The sequence below is a fragment of the Cetorhinus maximus genome, unplaced genomic scaffold (assembly GCF_964194155.1).
Source record: "Cetorhinus maximus unplaced genomic scaffold, sCetMax3.hap1.1 HAP1_SCAFFOLD_839, whole genome shotgun sequence".
Taxonomy (NCBI): Eukaryota; Metazoa; Chordata; class Chondrichthyes; order Lamniformes; family Cetorhinidae; genus Cetorhinus; species Cetorhinus maximus.
The window spans coordinates 101,282-117,579 of record NW_027596781.1 but is presented as its reverse complement, the minus strand read 5'-3'; the positions used below and the strand labels follow the sequence as shown (position 1 = coordinate 117,579).

Genomic DNA, 16,298 nt, shown 5'->3' with positions numbered 1-16,298 from the left:
GTTAAAGAATTGGTTTCCATACATGGTTCACAGTCCCAGGTGAATGAATATTTAGCCAGAATCTATTACAATCAGAGTCCAGTTATATTAGGAAACAATGACTGCATTTGTATAGCATTTCTAACATAGTAAAACAACCACAAAGCGTTTCACAGGAGCCTAAAAGAGACAGATTTTGACATCGAGCTGGAAAAGGAGATATTAGTACTGAGCATCACCAGTCAAAGACATACATTTTCATAAAAGATGAGAGAAAGAGAGAAAGGGGCGGAGAGGTTTAGGGAGGGAATTCCAGAGCTCAGGGTCCCAGGTAGCTGAAGGCACGGCCGCCAATGGTGGAGCGATGGGAATCGGGGGATGGTCAAGAGGCCGGAATTGGAGAAGGGCAGAGATCTCGGAGTGTTGTAGAGGCTGGAGGAGGTTACAGAAATAGGGAGGGTTGTAGGGGCGGCGGAGGTTACAGAAATAGGGAGGGTTGTAGGGGCTGGAGGAGGTTACAGAGATAGGGAGGGTTGTTGGGGCGGAGGAGGTTACAGAGATAGGGAGGGTTATAGGGGCTGGAGGAGGTTACAGAGATAGGTAGGGTTGTAGGGGCTGGAGGAGGTTAGAGAGATAGGGAGGGTTGTAGGGGCTGGAGGAGGTTACAGAGATACGGAGTGTTGTAGGGGCTGGAGGAGGTTACAGATATAGGGAGTGTTGTAGGGGCGGAGGAGGTTACAGAGATAGGGAGGGTTATAGGGGCTGGAGGAGGTTACAGAGATAGGTTGGGTTGTAGGGGCTTGAGGAGGTTACGGAGATAGGGAGGGTTGTAGGGATGGTGGAGTTTACAGAGATAGGGAGGGTTTTAGGGGCTGGAGAAGTTTACAGAGATAGAGAGTGTTATAGGGGCTGGAGGAGGTTACAGAGATAGGGAGGGTTGTAGGGGTTGGAGGAGGTAACAGAGATAGGGAGGGTTGTAGGGGCTGGAGGAGGTTACAGAGATAGGGAGGGTTGTAGGGACTGGAGGAGGTTACAGAGATAGGGAGGGTTGTAGGGGCTGGAGGAGGTTACAGAGATACGGAGTGTTGTAGGGGCTGGAGGAGGTTACAGATATAGGGAGTGTTGTAGGGACTGGAGGAGGTTACAGAGATAGGGAGGGTTGTAGGGGCTGGAGGAGGTTACAGAGATAGGTAGGGTTGTAGGTGCTGGAGGAGGTTACAGAGATAGGGAGGGTTGTAGGGGTGGCGGAGGTTACAGAGATAGGGAGGGTTTTAGGGGCTTGAGAAGGTTACAGAGATAGGGAGTGTTGTAGGGTTGGAGGAGGTTACAGAGATAGGGAGGGTTGTAGGGGTTGGAGGAGGTAACAGAGTTAGGGAGGGTTGTAGGGGCTGGAAGAGGTTACAGAGATAGAGAGGGTTGTAGGGACTGGAGGAGGTTACAGAGATAGGGAGGGTTGTAGGGGCTGGAGGTGTTTACAGAGATAGGGATGGTTGTAGGGTCTGGAGGAGGTTACAGAGATAGGGAGGGTTGTAGGGGTCGGAGGTTGTTAGAGATAGAGAGGGTTGTAGGGCCTGGAGGATGTTACAGAGTTGGGAGGGATGTAATGGTCGGTAGTTGTTACAGAGATAGGGAGGGTTGTAGGGAGTGGAGGAGGTTACAGAGATAGGGAGTGTTGTAGGGGATGGAGGAGGTTACAGAGATAGTGAGAGTTGTAGGGTCTGGAGGTGTTTACAGAGATAGGGAGGGCTGTAGGAGTCGGAGGTTGTTACAGATATAGGGAGAGTTGTAAGGACTGGAGGAGGTTACAGAGTTGGGATGGTCGTAGGGTTCGGAGGTTGTTACAGAGATAGGGAGGGTTGTAGGGACTGGTGGAGGTTACAGAGATAGTGAGGGTTGTAGGGACTGGAGGAGTTTACTGAGATAGGGAGAGTTGTAGGGACTGGAGGAGGTTACAGAGATAGGGAGTGTTGTATGGGATGGAGGATGTTACAGAGATAGGGAGGGTTGTTGGGAATGAGGGAGATTATAGAGATAGCGAAGGTTGCAGGGGCTGGAGGAGGTTACAGAGTTGGGAGGTTTGTAGGGGTCGGAGGTTGTTACAGAGATAGGGAGAGTTGTATGGACTGGAGGAGGTTACAGAGATAGGGAGGGTTGCAGGGGCTGGTGGAGGTTACAGAGATAGTGAGGATTGTAGGGACTGGAGGAGGTTACAGTGATAGGGAGTGTTGTAGACGCTGGAGAAGGTTACAGTGCTAGGGAGGGTTGTAGGGGCGGCGGAGGTTACAGTGATAGGGAGGGTTGTAGGGGCTGGAGAAGGTTACAGAGATAGGGAGGGTTGTAGGGGTGGCAGAGTTTTCGGAGATAGGGAGGGTTGTAGGGACTGGAGGAGTTTACAGAGATAGGGAGTATTGTAGGGGCGGAGGAGGTTACGGAGATATGGAGGGTTGTAGGGGTTGGAGGAGGTTACAGAGATAGGGAGGGTTGTAGGTGCGGAGGAGGTTACAGAGATAGGGAGTGTTATAGGGGCTGGACGAGGTTACAGAGATAGGGAGGGTTGTAGGGGCTGCAGGAGGTTACAGAGATAGGGAGGGTTGTAAGAGCGGTGGAGGTTACAGAGATAGGGAGGGTTGTAGGGGCTGGAGAAGGTAACAGAGATAGGAAGCGTTGTAGGGGCGGAGGAGGTTACAGAGATAATGAGGATTGTTGTGGTTGGAGGAAGTTACAGAGATACGGAGGGTTGTAGGGGCTGGAGGAGGTTACAGAGATAGGGAGGGTTGTTGGGACTGGAGGAGGTTACAGAGATAGTGTGAGTTGTAGGGGCTAGAGGTGTTTACAGAGATATGGAGGGTTGTAGGGTCTGGAGGAGGTTACAGAGATAGGGAGGGTTGTAGGGGTTGGAGGTTATTAGAGACAGAGAGGGTTGTAGGGACTGGAGCATGTTACAGAGTTGGGAGGGATGTAATGGTTGGAGGTTGTTACAGAGATAGGGAAGGTTGTAGGGACTGGAGGAGGTTACAGAGATAGCGAGGGTTGTAGGGGCAGGAGGGGCTTACAGAGATAGGGAGGGTGGTAGCGACTGGAGGAGGTTATAGAGATAGGGAGGGTTGTAGGGGCTGGAGGAGGTTACAGAGATAGGGAGTGTTGTAGGGACTGGAGGAGGTTAAAGAGACAGGGAGGGTTGTAGGGGCTGGAGGAGGTTACAGAGATAGGGAGGGTTTTAGGGACTGGAGGATGTTACAGAGGTAGGGAGGGTTGTAGGGGCTGGAGGAGGTTACAGAGATAGGGAGGGTTGTAGTGGCTGGAGGAAGTTACAGAGATAGGGAGGGTTGAAGGGGCTGGAGGACGTTACAGAGATAGGGAGAGTTGTAGGGGCTGGAGGAGGTTACAGAGATAGGGAGGCTTGTAGGGGCTGGAGGAGGTTACAGAGATAGGGAGGGTTGTAGGGGCTGGAAGAGGTTACAGAGTTGGGAGGGTTTTAGGGCTCGGAGGTTGTTACAGAGATAGTGAGGGTCGTAGTGGCTGGAGGAGCTTATAGAGATAGGGAGGGTTGTACGGGCTGGAGGAGGTTACAGAGATATGGAGGGTTGTAGAGGCTGGAGGAAGTTTCAGAGATAGGGAGGGTTGTAGGGGCTGGAGGAGTTTACAGAGATAGGGAGGGCTGTAGGAGCGACGGAGGTTACAGAGATAGGCAGGGTTGTAGGGGCTGGAGGAGGTTATAGAGATAGGGTGGGTTTTAGGGGCTGGAGGAGGTTACAGAGATAGGGAGGGTTGTAGGGGCGATGGAGGTTACAAAGTTAGGGAGGGTTGTATGGGCTCGAGGAGGTTACAGAGATAGGGAGGGTTGTAGGGGCTGGAGGAGACTACAAATATAGGGATGGTTGTAGGGGCTGGAGGAGGTTACAGAGAAACGGAGGTTTGTAGGGACTGGAGGAGGTTACAGAGATAGGGTGGGTTATAGTGGTCAGAGTTTGTTACAGAGATAGGGAGGGTTGTAGGGACTGGAGGATGTTACAGAGTTGGGAGGCTTGTTGGGGTCGGAAGTTGTAACAGAGATAGGGGCGGTTGTAGGGAGTGGAGGAGGTTACAGAGATAGGGAGGGTTGTAGGCACTGGAGGAAGTTACAGAGATTGGGAGGGTTGTAGTGTTTGGAGGAGGTTACAGAGATTGGGAGGGTTGTAGTGTCTGGAGGAGGTTACAGAGATAGGGAGTGTTGTAGGGACTGGAGGAGGTTACAGAGATACGAAGTGTTGTAGTGGCTGGAGCAGGTTACAGAGATAGGAATAGTTCTGGGGACTGGAGGAGGTTGCAGAGATAGGGAGGGTTGTAGGGGCTGGAGGAGGTTACAGAGATAGGGAGTGTTGTACGGGCTGGAGGAGGTTGCAGAGATAGGGAGGGTTGTAGGGGCTGGAGGAGGTTACAGAGATAGGGTGGGTTGTAGGGTCTGGAGGAGGTTACAGAGATAGGGAGGGTTGTAGGAGTCAGAGGTTTTTACAGATATAGGGAGGGTTGTAAGGACTGGAGGAGATTACAGAGTTGGGATGGTCATTGGGGTCGGCGGTTGTTACAGAGATAGGGAGGGTTGTAGGGACTGGTGGAGGTTACAGAGAACGTGAGGGTTGTAGGGACTGGAGGAGTTTACTGAGATAGGGAGACTTGTAGGGACTGGATCAGGTTATAGAGATAGCGAGGGCTGTAGGGACTGGAGGAGGTTACAGAGATAGTGAGGGTTTTCGGGACAAGAGGAGGGTACAGAGATAGGGAGGGTTGTAGGGACTGGTGGAGGTTACAGAGATAGGGAGTGTTATAGGGGCTGGAGGATGTTACAGAGATAGGGAGGGTTGTAGCGACTGGAGGAGGGTACATAGATAGTTGTGGTATGGACTGGTGGTGGTTACAGAGATAGGGAGAGTTGTAGGGATTGGAGAAGTTTATAGCGATGGAGCAGGTTATCGGGACTGGAGGAGGTTGCAGAGATAGTAAGGCTTGTAGGGACAGGATGAGGTTACATAGATAGGGAGGTTTGTAGGGAATTGAGGATGTTACAGAGATAGGGAGGGTTGTTGGGACAGGAGGAGTTTACAGAAATAGTGAGTGTTGTAGGGACCGGTGGAAGGTACAGAAATAGCGAAGGTTTTAATGGCTGGAGGAGATTACAGAGATAGGGAGGGTTGTAGGTAGTGGAGGAGGTTACAGAGATATGGAGGGATGTCGGGAATGAAGGAGGTTATAGAGATAGCGGGTGTTGTAGGGGCTGCAGGAGGTTACACAGAATAGGATGGTTGTAGCGTCTGGAGGAGGTTACAGAGATAGGGAGGGTTGAAGGTTCTGGAGGAGGTTACAGAGATAGGGAGGGTTGTATGGCCTGGAGGAGGTGACAGAGATAGGGAAGGTTGTAGGGTCTGGAGGAGGTTACAGAGATAGAGAGGGTTGTAGGGACTGGAGGAGATTATGGAGATAGGGAAAGTTGTAGGGGCTGGAGGAGGTTACAGAGATAGCGAGGGTTGTAGGGACTGGAGGAGGTTACAGAGATAGGAAGGGTTTTAGGGGCTTGAGGAGGTTACAGAGATAGGGAGTGTTGTAGGGTCTGGAGGAGTTTACAGATATGGGGAGGGTTGTAGGTGTCGGAGGTTGTTATAGAGATTGGGAGGGTTGTAGGGACTAAAGGAGGTTACAGAATTGGGAGGGTTGTAGGGGTCGGAGGTTGGTACAGCGATAGGGAGGGTTGCAGGGACTGGAATAGTTTACAGAGATTGGGAGGGTTGTATGGACTGAAGGAGGTTATTGAGATAGGGAGGGTTGCAGGGGCTGGAGGAGGTTTCAGAGATAGGGAGGGTTGTAGAGACTGGAGGAGGTTTCATAGATAGGGAGGGTTGAAGGTTCTGCAGGAGGTTACAGAGTTAGGAGTGTTGTACGGGTCGGAGGTTGGTACAGATATAGGGAGGGTTGTAGGGGCTGGAGGAGGTTACAGAGATAGGGAGGTTTGTAGGGGCTGGAGGATGTTACAGAGATGGGGAGGGTTTTATGGACTGGATGAGGTTATAGAGATGGGGAGGGTTCTAGGGGTCGGAGGTTGTTATTGATATAGGAAGGGTTGTAGGGACTGGAGGAGGTTACAGAGATAGGGACAGTTGTAGAGGCTGGAGGAGATTACAGAAATAGGGAAGGTTGTAGGGGCTGGAGGAGGTTACAGAAATAGTGAGGGTTGTAGGGGCTGGAGTTGGTTACAGAGATAGGGAGGGTTGTAGGGGCTGGAGGAAGCAACAGAGTTAGGGAGCGTTGAAGTGGCTGGAGAGGTTGCAGAGATAGGGAGGGTTGTAGAGACTGGAGGAGGTTATAGAGATGGCGAGGGTTGTAGGGGTCAGAGGTTGTTATTGAGATAGGGATGGTTGTAGGGACTGGAGGAGGTTACAGAGATAGTGAGGGTTGTAGGGGCTGGAGGAGTTTACAGAGATAGGGGGCGTTGTAGGCACTGGAGGTGTTTACAGAGATAGGGAGGGTTGTAGTGGTCGGAGGTTGTTACAGAGATAGGGTGGGTTGTAGGGACTGGAGGAGGCTACAGAGTTCTTTGGTTCGTAGGGGTCGGAGGTTGTTACAGAGATAGCGAGGGTTGAAGGGACTGGAGGAGGTTACAGAGATAGGGAAGGTTGTAGGGATTGGAGGAGGGTACAGAGATAGTGATAGCTGTATGGACTGGAGGAGTTTTCAGAGATAGGTAGGGTTGTAGGGGCTCTAGGGGGTTACATAGATAGGGAGGGTTGTAGGGTCTGGAGGAGGTTACAGAGATAGGGAGGGTTGTAGGGGCGGCGGAGGTTACCGAGATAGGGAATGTTGTAGGGGCTGGAGGAGGTTACAGAGATAGGGAAGGTTGTAGGGACTGGAGGAGGTAACAGAGATAGGGAGGGTTGTAGGGGCAGCGGAGGTTACAGAGATGGGGAAGGTTGTCGGGGCGGCGGAGGTTACAGTGATAGGGAAGGCTGTAGGGGCTGGAGGAGGTTACAGAGATAGGGAGGGTTGTAGGGGCGGCGGAGTTTACGGAGATAGGGAGGGTTGTACGGACTGGAGCAGGTTACCGAGATTGGGAGCGTTGTAGGGACTGGAGGAGTTTACAGAGATAGTGACGGTTGTAGGGGCTGGAGGAGCTTACAGAGATAGGGAGGGTTGTAGGGGTCGGAGGCTGTTACAGAGATAGGGAGTGTTGTAGGCACTTGTGGAGGTTACAGAGTTGGGAGGGTCATAGGGGTCGGAGGTTGTTACAGAGATAGCGAGGGTTTGTCGGGACGAGGAGGTTACAGAGATAGGGAGGGTTGTAGGGGCTGGAGGAGGTTACAGAGATAGGGTAGGTTCTAGAGCCGGAGGAGGTTACAGAGATAGGGAGGGTTGTATGGGTTTCGAGGAGGTTACAGAGATCGGGCGGGTTGTAGGGACTGGAGGAGGTTACAGAGATCGGGAGGTTTGCAGGGACTGGAGGGGGTGACAGTGTTGTATCACGGTGGGATTGAGGTATCTCAAGTGCAACATTATGTCAAATTTGAATTTCATTGCTCTTTGCGTAATGACCATTTTGAAATGATTTGGAATGTTCATTCAGATTTCTTTCTCTAAAACTATAGTTTATTCATTAAATAATGATCATGAGAGCTGAAAGGAAGGCAGTTAATGTCTTCAGATTAACCCCTGTGATGTGAACAATGGGATTTGTTCACTGAGCAACACTCGGTGAAACTCGGATGGGTGGCTGGGATCCCCTGGGACTGGGATGGGGTCCTCAGCACTGGGATCAGGAGTCTGCGACATTCCTGGGATCAAATAGAACTGGGAATGTCCAAGAACATGGGGAGTAGAGTCATCAGGACTTGGGATTCCAAACTTACATTTCAGGGTCAGTTTTCTGTTCCTGAGTTCCACCTCACATTGTGCAACCCCAGTCTGTGATTTTTCTCCCAAGGGGAGGTGACCAATATCCTGATGTGTTCTCCCAGCATGTGTACGAATGAAAAACATGTGATTCAAAGTGCTGTCCAGCTGCTCTGTGCTTACAAATCTCCAGCACAAGCTGAGTTTAGTTGAAGGCCCTTAATGCCTGAGCTTTAACCTTCTCACAGAAATGAAAGCAGTGAGTTACTGATCAGTGTTTCTTGTAAATCGAGCATCGCAGTGTAACCATGTGAAGCTTGGGATGTAATGTACCAGCAGGGAGGTTATATCTGTGGATAAATACTTTCAATCTCTTCCAGGTGACTCGTCTGTCCCAGTTTCTGGGTTCCTTGGGGAGCAGGTTGTGCTGCCCTGTACCTACAAAGGGAATGTCCCAGTCTCAGATTTACTGGCAGTCTGGGATACAGCCAAGAGTGAAATTTTACACAAGTTCATCGCTGGGAACGACGATTTGACAGAACAAGATCCACGATTCAGAAACAGAACAAACCTGTTCAAAGATCAACTGGGACAAGGCAACTGGTCAGTTCTGATCTCTGACCTCAAGGAGACAGACCAGAACCAGTATATATGTCACATCTACAAGAGAATAGCTGCAGCTTTTGTAAGGGAGCAAGCTGATATCATCCATCTTTCTGTAACAGGTGAGAGGTTTCTGTTTCAGACATTCTGTATTTAATCTCTGTATGGGTTCGGTAATTCAGTGGTTATGTTACTAGACTAGTAATACAGAGGCCTGGACTAACAATCCAGAGGATGAGAGTTCAAATCCCAGCATGGCACTTCCAGAATTTAAATTCAGTTTATTAAATAAAAATCTGGAAATATAAAGTTAGTTGCAATAAAAGTGACCCTGAAGCTGTTGGATTGTTGTAAAACCCCAACTGGTTGACGAATGTCCCTTTAGGGAAGGAAACCTGCTGTCCTTACCCAGTCTGGTCTCCGTGACTCCAGTCCCACAGTAACCTGGTTGGTTAAGCTGGCCGAGGAGGTCAGAGGGCAGATCAAAATGAATTGATATCAAACCATTGGAAAGAAATAATAGAATAAAACTAAATCATCACTGGCTTCATCCCAGGCATCGAAACAGGAAACAATACAAACAAATCCAGGCCAGTCGACATTGCAAAGTCCCCTCACTAACATCTGGGGACTGGTGTCCAAGTTGGGAGAGCTGTCTGGCAGAGTCATACTCACAGAATTAACCCTGAATCCCAGTCTCCTCTATCACCGTCCCTGGGTTTATTCTGTCCCACTGGCAGGACAGACCCACCAGAGTTGTGGTATACAGTCCGGAGGGAGTAGTCCCGGGAATCCTCAACATTGACTCTGAACCCCATGAAGTCTCACAGCTTCAGGTCAAACATGGACCTGGAAACCTTCTGCTGATTATCACCTACTGCCCTCCCTCAGCTGATGAATCAGTACTCCTCCATGTTGAACACCACTTGGAGGAAGCAGTGAGAGTGGCTCGGACACTGAATGTACTGAGTGGAGACAACACTGTCCATCACCAAGGGTGGGTCAGTAATACCATCACTGACCAAGCTGATGGAGCCCTGAAGGACAGAGCTGTCAAACTGGGTGATGGAAGGAGTTAATGGAGCTATCAAGCTGCACTCACTCTCCAGCAAAAAGCTCCATCTGTCTCCAGATTTTGGGGTGCAGGAGGTGGGGCCCATCACACCTCTCAGGCAGCCTTTACAAGACCCAGTGCACTTACTGTGAAAGTGTATCCCAGTAGACCCAGGATCCTGGGGGGATTCCCTCCACAGGGGGATGAAGGCTGCTGGGAATGATCCTGCTCAGGGTAACTCTGGAAAACTTCCATTCTACCCCCCACAGTTAATGCAATCCTGTTGGATTTTTCACTCTGCCGACCATGCTCCCGACCCTTTCCGATCATATTGACCTGAGTCTCGTTCCTCCCAGGATGTGTTTCCCTAAAGCCTGTTAGAGTCTTTGAACATTTCTGCCGTTTGTTTCACACGCAATACTAAACACATGATGTTTTCTTTAGAGCGAGTTCGTACACCTGTACCGAACACACCTGTACCGCGTACACCTGTACCGAGTACACCTGTACCGAACACACCTGTACCGAACACACCTGTACTGAACACACCTGTACTGAACACACCTGTACCGAACACACCTGTACCGAACACACCTGTACCGAACACACCTGTACCGAGTACACCTGTACCGAGTACACCTGTACCGAACACACCTGTACCGAACACACCTGTTCCGAGTACACCTGTACCGAACACACCTGTACCGAGTACACCTGTACCGAACACACCTGTACTGAACACACCTGTACCAAGCACACCTGTACCAGGTAAATCTGTTTCTAAACTGCTGCATGTGTTTTCAGCTCTTACATTTGATCATGCTGGATAGACAGGTAGTAACATTGGAAGGTTTGAAATGCTGTGTGATATTTCACCATAGAATGAGTCTGTGAGAATGAGCCCCTTCCAGTCCCTTCCTCCCCATTGCAGTGTTCAGTTTGTTCCCAGGAACAGGAGTCACTCATTCAGACACTGGAGTCTGTGCGGTTCCCTCTCCAACAATCTGCTGCTGTTCACGACTGGTCCTGTAAATCCGTGTGATCCTGGATCCACACAGAAAACAGTTAAAACCATTTAACTGTCTCAATTCCCACTCCATAAATACTCAGTGCGTAAATCCTAGTGTTCCCAGAAAACACCACATCCCTACTGTGGGAGTGCTGCACTGTCTGAGGCTCAGTACTGAGGGAGTGCTGCACTGTCTGAGGCTCAGTACTGAGGGAGCGCTGCACTGTCTGAGCCTCAGTACTGAGGGAGCGCTGCACTGTCTGAGCCTCAGTACTGAGGGAGCGCTGCACTGTCTGAGGCTCAGTACTGAGGGAGCGCTGCACTGTCTGAGGCTCAGTACTGAGGGGGCGCTGCACTGTTGGAGGGTCAGTACTGAGGGAGCGCTGCACTGTCGGAGGGTCAGTACTGAGGGGGCGCTGCACTGTCTGAGGCTCAGTACTGAGGGAGCGCTGCACTGTTGGAGGGTCAGTACTGAGGGAGCGCTGCACTGTCTGAGGCTCAGTACTGAGGGGGCGCTGCACTGTCTGAGGCTCAGTACTGAGGGAGCGCTGCACTGTTGGAGGGTCAGTACTGAGGGAGCGCTGCACTGTCGGAGGGTCGGTATTGGAGGAGGAGGGGAGGGGTGGGGTGAAGTGACCAAATGTACCACATGGGGAAGATTTGGTAGTGCTGTGGTTCTCTTACCAGACTAAGGCTCCGGAGAATGAGAGTTCAAATCCCAACATAGCACTTAAAGAATTTAAATTGAGTTTATTAAATAAAAATCTGGAAATTTGAAGTTAGTTGCAATAAAAGTGACCATGAAGTTGTTGGATTGTTGTAAAACCCCAATTGGTTCATTGATGTCTCTTTAGGGATGGAAACCCTGCCATCCTTACCCAGTCTGGCCGAGATGTGACTCCAGACGTGGGGGTACTGCGCTGGCGCTCTCCCCTGATTTTCCAATCAAAAATAGAACTTAATTTCTACTTCACCCGACCTGTACGTTACAGCTTTCCTCTGAAAATACTGAACCACACTTTTCCCTGTCATTTTTGATTGACCTGCTCTCTGACTGAATCCCTGATGATTGCCCCTCCGCTTGTGTAGTAGCGTCCATCCGCCAGCAGAGGGTGGGGTTGTATCACTTTAATCACAAGATCGAGAAACGGGTTTGAGGAAGAGACACTTTGTCCCTTTTGAAATTCATTCACCCAGAGACAAATGATCTCTCCCTGCAGCAGCAAGCTGCTTCTGAAATGACTTCATCACTCGCAAGGCCAAATCAGTTCTTCAAATTTTTTTTTCTCCCTGTAATTATCCTTCCCTTTGATAATTCATCCAATTTCCTTTTGAAAGTTAATATTGACAGCAGCAGCTGATTCACAGAATGTGTGAGGGGGGGAGTACAGCATAATGTACCTGTACAGATATCACAGTATCTTTACAGTGCAGAAAGAGGACATTTGGCCCATTGTGTCTGCACTGGCTATCTGACAGAGCAATCTGCCTAGTCTCAGTCCACTGCCTTATCCCCGTAACCTTGCACATTCTCTCTTTTCAGGGAGCAACCTGATTCCCTTTAGAATACCTGGATCGAACCTGCCTCCACCACCCTCTCAGGGAGTTTGTTCCAGACTCCAACCACCCTCTGGGTGAAAAAATCTTTCCGCACATCACATTTACTCCTTTTGCCAATTATTTTGTATCTGTGCCCTCTAGTTCTTGATGTTCTCCTGGGTGGGAACAGTTTCTCACTATTTACCCTGTCCTTACCCCTCAGGATCTCGAATTCCTCTATCAAGTCTCCCCTCAGCCTTCTTTTCTCCAAGGAAATCAGTCCCAACCTCTCCAATCTATCCTCATAGCTCCAGTTCTTCATCCAGGAATTATCCCTGTGAATCTCCTCTGTACTCTCTCCAATGCCTTCCCATCCTTCCTCAAGTATGGCACCCAGAACTGGATGCAGTACTCCAGATGAGGCCTAACTAGTGTCTTATTTGTTTAACATGACCTCCTTACTCTTGTGCTCAATGCCCCTATTAATAAACCCTAAGATACTATATGCTTTATTAACTGCACTCTGGATATGCCCAGTCATCTTCAATGACCAATGTACATATGCACCGAGGTCCCTCTGATCCTGCACCTCCTTTAGAGGATCTCCCTTTGTTTTACACTGTCAGTTGTTCACCGATCAACTGGAACAAGGCAACTGGTCAGTTCTAATCTCTGACCTCAGGAAGTCAGACCAGAACCAGGATCAGTGTCAGATTTACAAGAGAACAGGTGCAGGGTTACACTGGGAGCACACTGATCACATCCATCTCTCTGTAAGAGGTGAGAGGTTTCTGTTTCAGGTGTTCTGTATTTAATCTCTGAGTTATGGGTTTGGTAGTGCAGTGATTATGTTACTAGACAAGTGATCCAGAGGCCTGGACTAATCACCCAGACAATGTGAATTCAGACCCTCTATGGGGAACTTCAATGAATAATGAATTTAAATTTAAAATCTGGAAATATAAAGTTAGTTGCAATAAAAGTGACAGTGAAGCTGTTGGATTGTTGTAAAACCCCAACTGGTTCACAAATGTCCCTTTAGGGAAGGAAACCTGCCGTCCTTACCCAGTCTGGTCTCCATGTGACTCCAGTCGCACAATAACCTGGTTGACTTTTAACAGCTGCTTCTGGGGCTTTTGTTATGAGGAGAGGTTGAGTAGGTTGGGCCTGTACACATTGGAATTTAGAAGAATGAGAGACAACCTTATTTGAACATTAAAGATTCTTCGGTGTCTTGACAGGGTAGATGGTGAGAGGTTGTTTCCCCTTGTGGGAGAGTCTAGGACCAGAGGGCATAATCTTAGAGCAAGGGGTCGCCCATTTAATACAGAGATGAGGAGGAATTTCTTCTCTGAGGGTAGTGAATCTGCAGAGGGCTGTAGAGGCTGGGTCGTTAAGTATATTTAAGGCTGAGATAGATTTTTAATCAGAAAGGGAATCGGGGGTTATGGGGAAAAGGCAGGAAAGTGGAGTTGAGGATTATCAGATCAGCCATGATCTCATTGAGTGGCAGAGCAGACTCGATGGGCTGAATGGCCTATTTCTGCTCCTGCATCTTATGGTCTTATGGCTTGGCCGGCTATGGAAAACGGTAGCTGTGCACTGCCCACAGCACATTGCCTGGCCGAGCTAGAGCCCAGAGACCAGAAAGCGGTTTCGGTGAATAATTTTGGCGACCTGTGTCTGGACATTTTGCTGCATCGGAAGGTGCTGGTGGGGCACAAGCGGCGTCAAACGCTGCCAAAACCAGGGGAGGCTTATATTATAAGGCTTATAATCCTTATAACGGGATTTTTCACGCCTGTGGTCTGAAGTCTTTTCCTCCAAAACCACATGTGTGATCGTGGTCAGGCTTGTTGGAAAGAGCAGAGCCCCCAGTGGTACTATATTGGGTCACCGACACCAACCGAGCCCGGGAAAATGGTGAAACCTGCCGATGAACACCGGGCCTCCTGCACCCACTGGGCCGCAAGGTTGGATTGAGGCGCGGTCACCGACCAGTTTCAGGGCTCTGCCGGCTACAGAGAACGGCAGCTGTGCCCCTCCGGCCCAGCTACAGCCCAGACAACCAGAAACCGGTTTTCGGTGAATAATTTCGGCGTGCTGAGCCCGAACACTTCACTGCACAGGAGGCTGCTAGACAGCCGAGCAGGCAGTTTAACATCTCAGCTGAAAGACAGCACTTCACACAGTTCCGCACTCACTCACTCACTTTGGTATCTCCCCCCACTTCCCCCCACTCCCCTGTCCTTTGGGGGGTCCCCGTGCCACAAGGGTTTGATTGTAAATCTGCTGCTGTTCATCCTTGAATTTATTTAGGACTGAGATAGACAGATTTTAACATTCTCATCCTTTTATCAAACATTCTGTGGCCTCACTCCTCCCCATGTGTAACCTCCTTCAGCCCCACAACCCTCAGATCTCTGCACTCCTCCAATTCTGGTGTCTTCAGAATCCCTGATTTTCCATCGCTGCATCATTGGTGGCTGAGCCTTTAGCTGCCTGGGCCCGAACTCTGGAATTCCCTCCCTCAGCCTCTGCCTGTCTGTGTCTGTCTCTCTTCCTTACCTCCCAACAACACCATTTGCTCCTTAAAGCCTACCCCACTGCCTGAACCCTTGTGTAGCTCAGTGTCAAATTTTGTTGCATAAGCACGTAGGATATGTTCTGTTTAAGGTTCTATTTAAATACAAGTTGTTGTTGTTCAGTCTCCTCCTACACTTTCCAAACCACCGCCCTTTAACCCGGATATTAGATGATTCAGTCACTGGGAAGGTCATCTCGGATTCCCTTCACTCACTCAATATCCACATCTCCGTGCTCACCACCTGTCCCCATCTACACCCCTCACAGTGGGAGGAGGGACTATTGCAGGATTCTCTAACTCTGTCCTCTGGCCCTCCCTCTGTCGGTCAGCATAGCTCCTGTGGAGTGTCCAGCTCTTGCCCATTGCCTCCCCTATAAGCCTCCTCTCCTCTACACTCTGTGCTCCATCACCGTGCAGCTCCTGTGACCCACTTTCCAGCTGCTATTGGTACCCAGGATGTTGAGTGTAATTTAATCGGTCTGTGCTCCTGAACGGCTCCTTTACACACTTGTCCAAAGTGTTGGATTCTTTTAATGTCACCTGAACTCTGCTGGATTTTCTCTCCTAGGAATCGACACTCGAACAATCGAAATGAAGCATCTAAGGATGTTCCTTTGACAGGGGTGACCTGTCCAGATGAAACACGGGGCCTTGTGACAACAGCACCTGAGCATCAGGATGGAGCGGCTGGAGAACAAAACCTTCTGGGGAACGGGACTGTCCAGCACCGACTGAGTTTCCCCAGCACTGAGCCTGTGTCAGGGAGGGGAAAATCAGCCCAGAATGGATGATTGTTACATATGAACGTATAACCCTCTGCGCTGTGGAGGATCCCCCCCCAACACCACCACTGCCCTGCGGGTGCCAGCCCTCCCCCCATCACTCTCTCTCCCCCCCCCACAACGAGGCACCGTGGACTACGTGCTGAGGGATGTAGTGGAGCTTGGGGGCAGCCGCCACAAAGGCGCAATGGGGAAAGGTCGCCGTCTAAGACCTTTCAGCTACAGTGCACCGAGGGGCTGGGAATTGTATAGACCCCTCGGGCTGTACGACTCAGACGGAAAGTGTACAGTGAACACTAAATATATCATCATTGTATTGAAGCACCTCAGAGTGTTAACATGATGTCTGTCGATAAAGTGAATAGCTTTGCACTGTCTGACTCTCTGTAATGACCATATTGAAATGTCTGTAATATTGATTCCATTGAAACACCTCATGTCCTGTGTGGAAAAGTGGAATATGATTGCATTTTTTGTGATGGCCATTTCGAAATGCCTTGTAATGTTTTTTCAAATATTTTATGAAAGTATATTGTTCCAAATAAAAATTTTGTATTTTATATCTTCAACATGAAGTCAAAACAGGTCTGTGGGTCTGGATTTTTAATTTCGTATGTTTCCCAGTTGGAGGGGATTCTGATCCTCCAGACAACCCTCAGAGAGAAATTTCTCATTCCTGTCTTAAATGGGCAACTTCTTATTTTTAAACCATGAGCCCCAAGTTCTAGATTCTCCCACAAGAGGAAACATCCTCTCCACATCCACCCTGTCAAGACCCCTCAGGATCTTACTCTTCGAGTCTGTCCAACCCACCCATTCCAGGTATTGGTCTGGTAAACCTTCTCTGAACTGCTTCCAACGCATTTTCATCATTTCTTAAATAAGGAGACC

At 49.6% G+C, this 16,298-nt stretch overlaps 1 long non-coding RNA gene across 1 annotated transcript in view; it reads left to right on the top strand.

Annotated features, from left to right (window-relative positions):
• The window catches only part of LOC144674874 (uncharacterized), a 53,861-nt gene extending 37,863 nt beyond the window's left edge, over window positions 1-15,998 (top strand). Inside the window, exon 5 of the long non-coding RNA XR_013574664.1 lies at window positions 15,194-15,998. This is a non-coding gene — a long non-coding RNA (uncharacterized LOC144674874). The remainder of the gene's footprint in view (window positions 1-15,193) is intronic.
• Window positions 15,999-16,298: the final 300 nt, after the last annotated feature.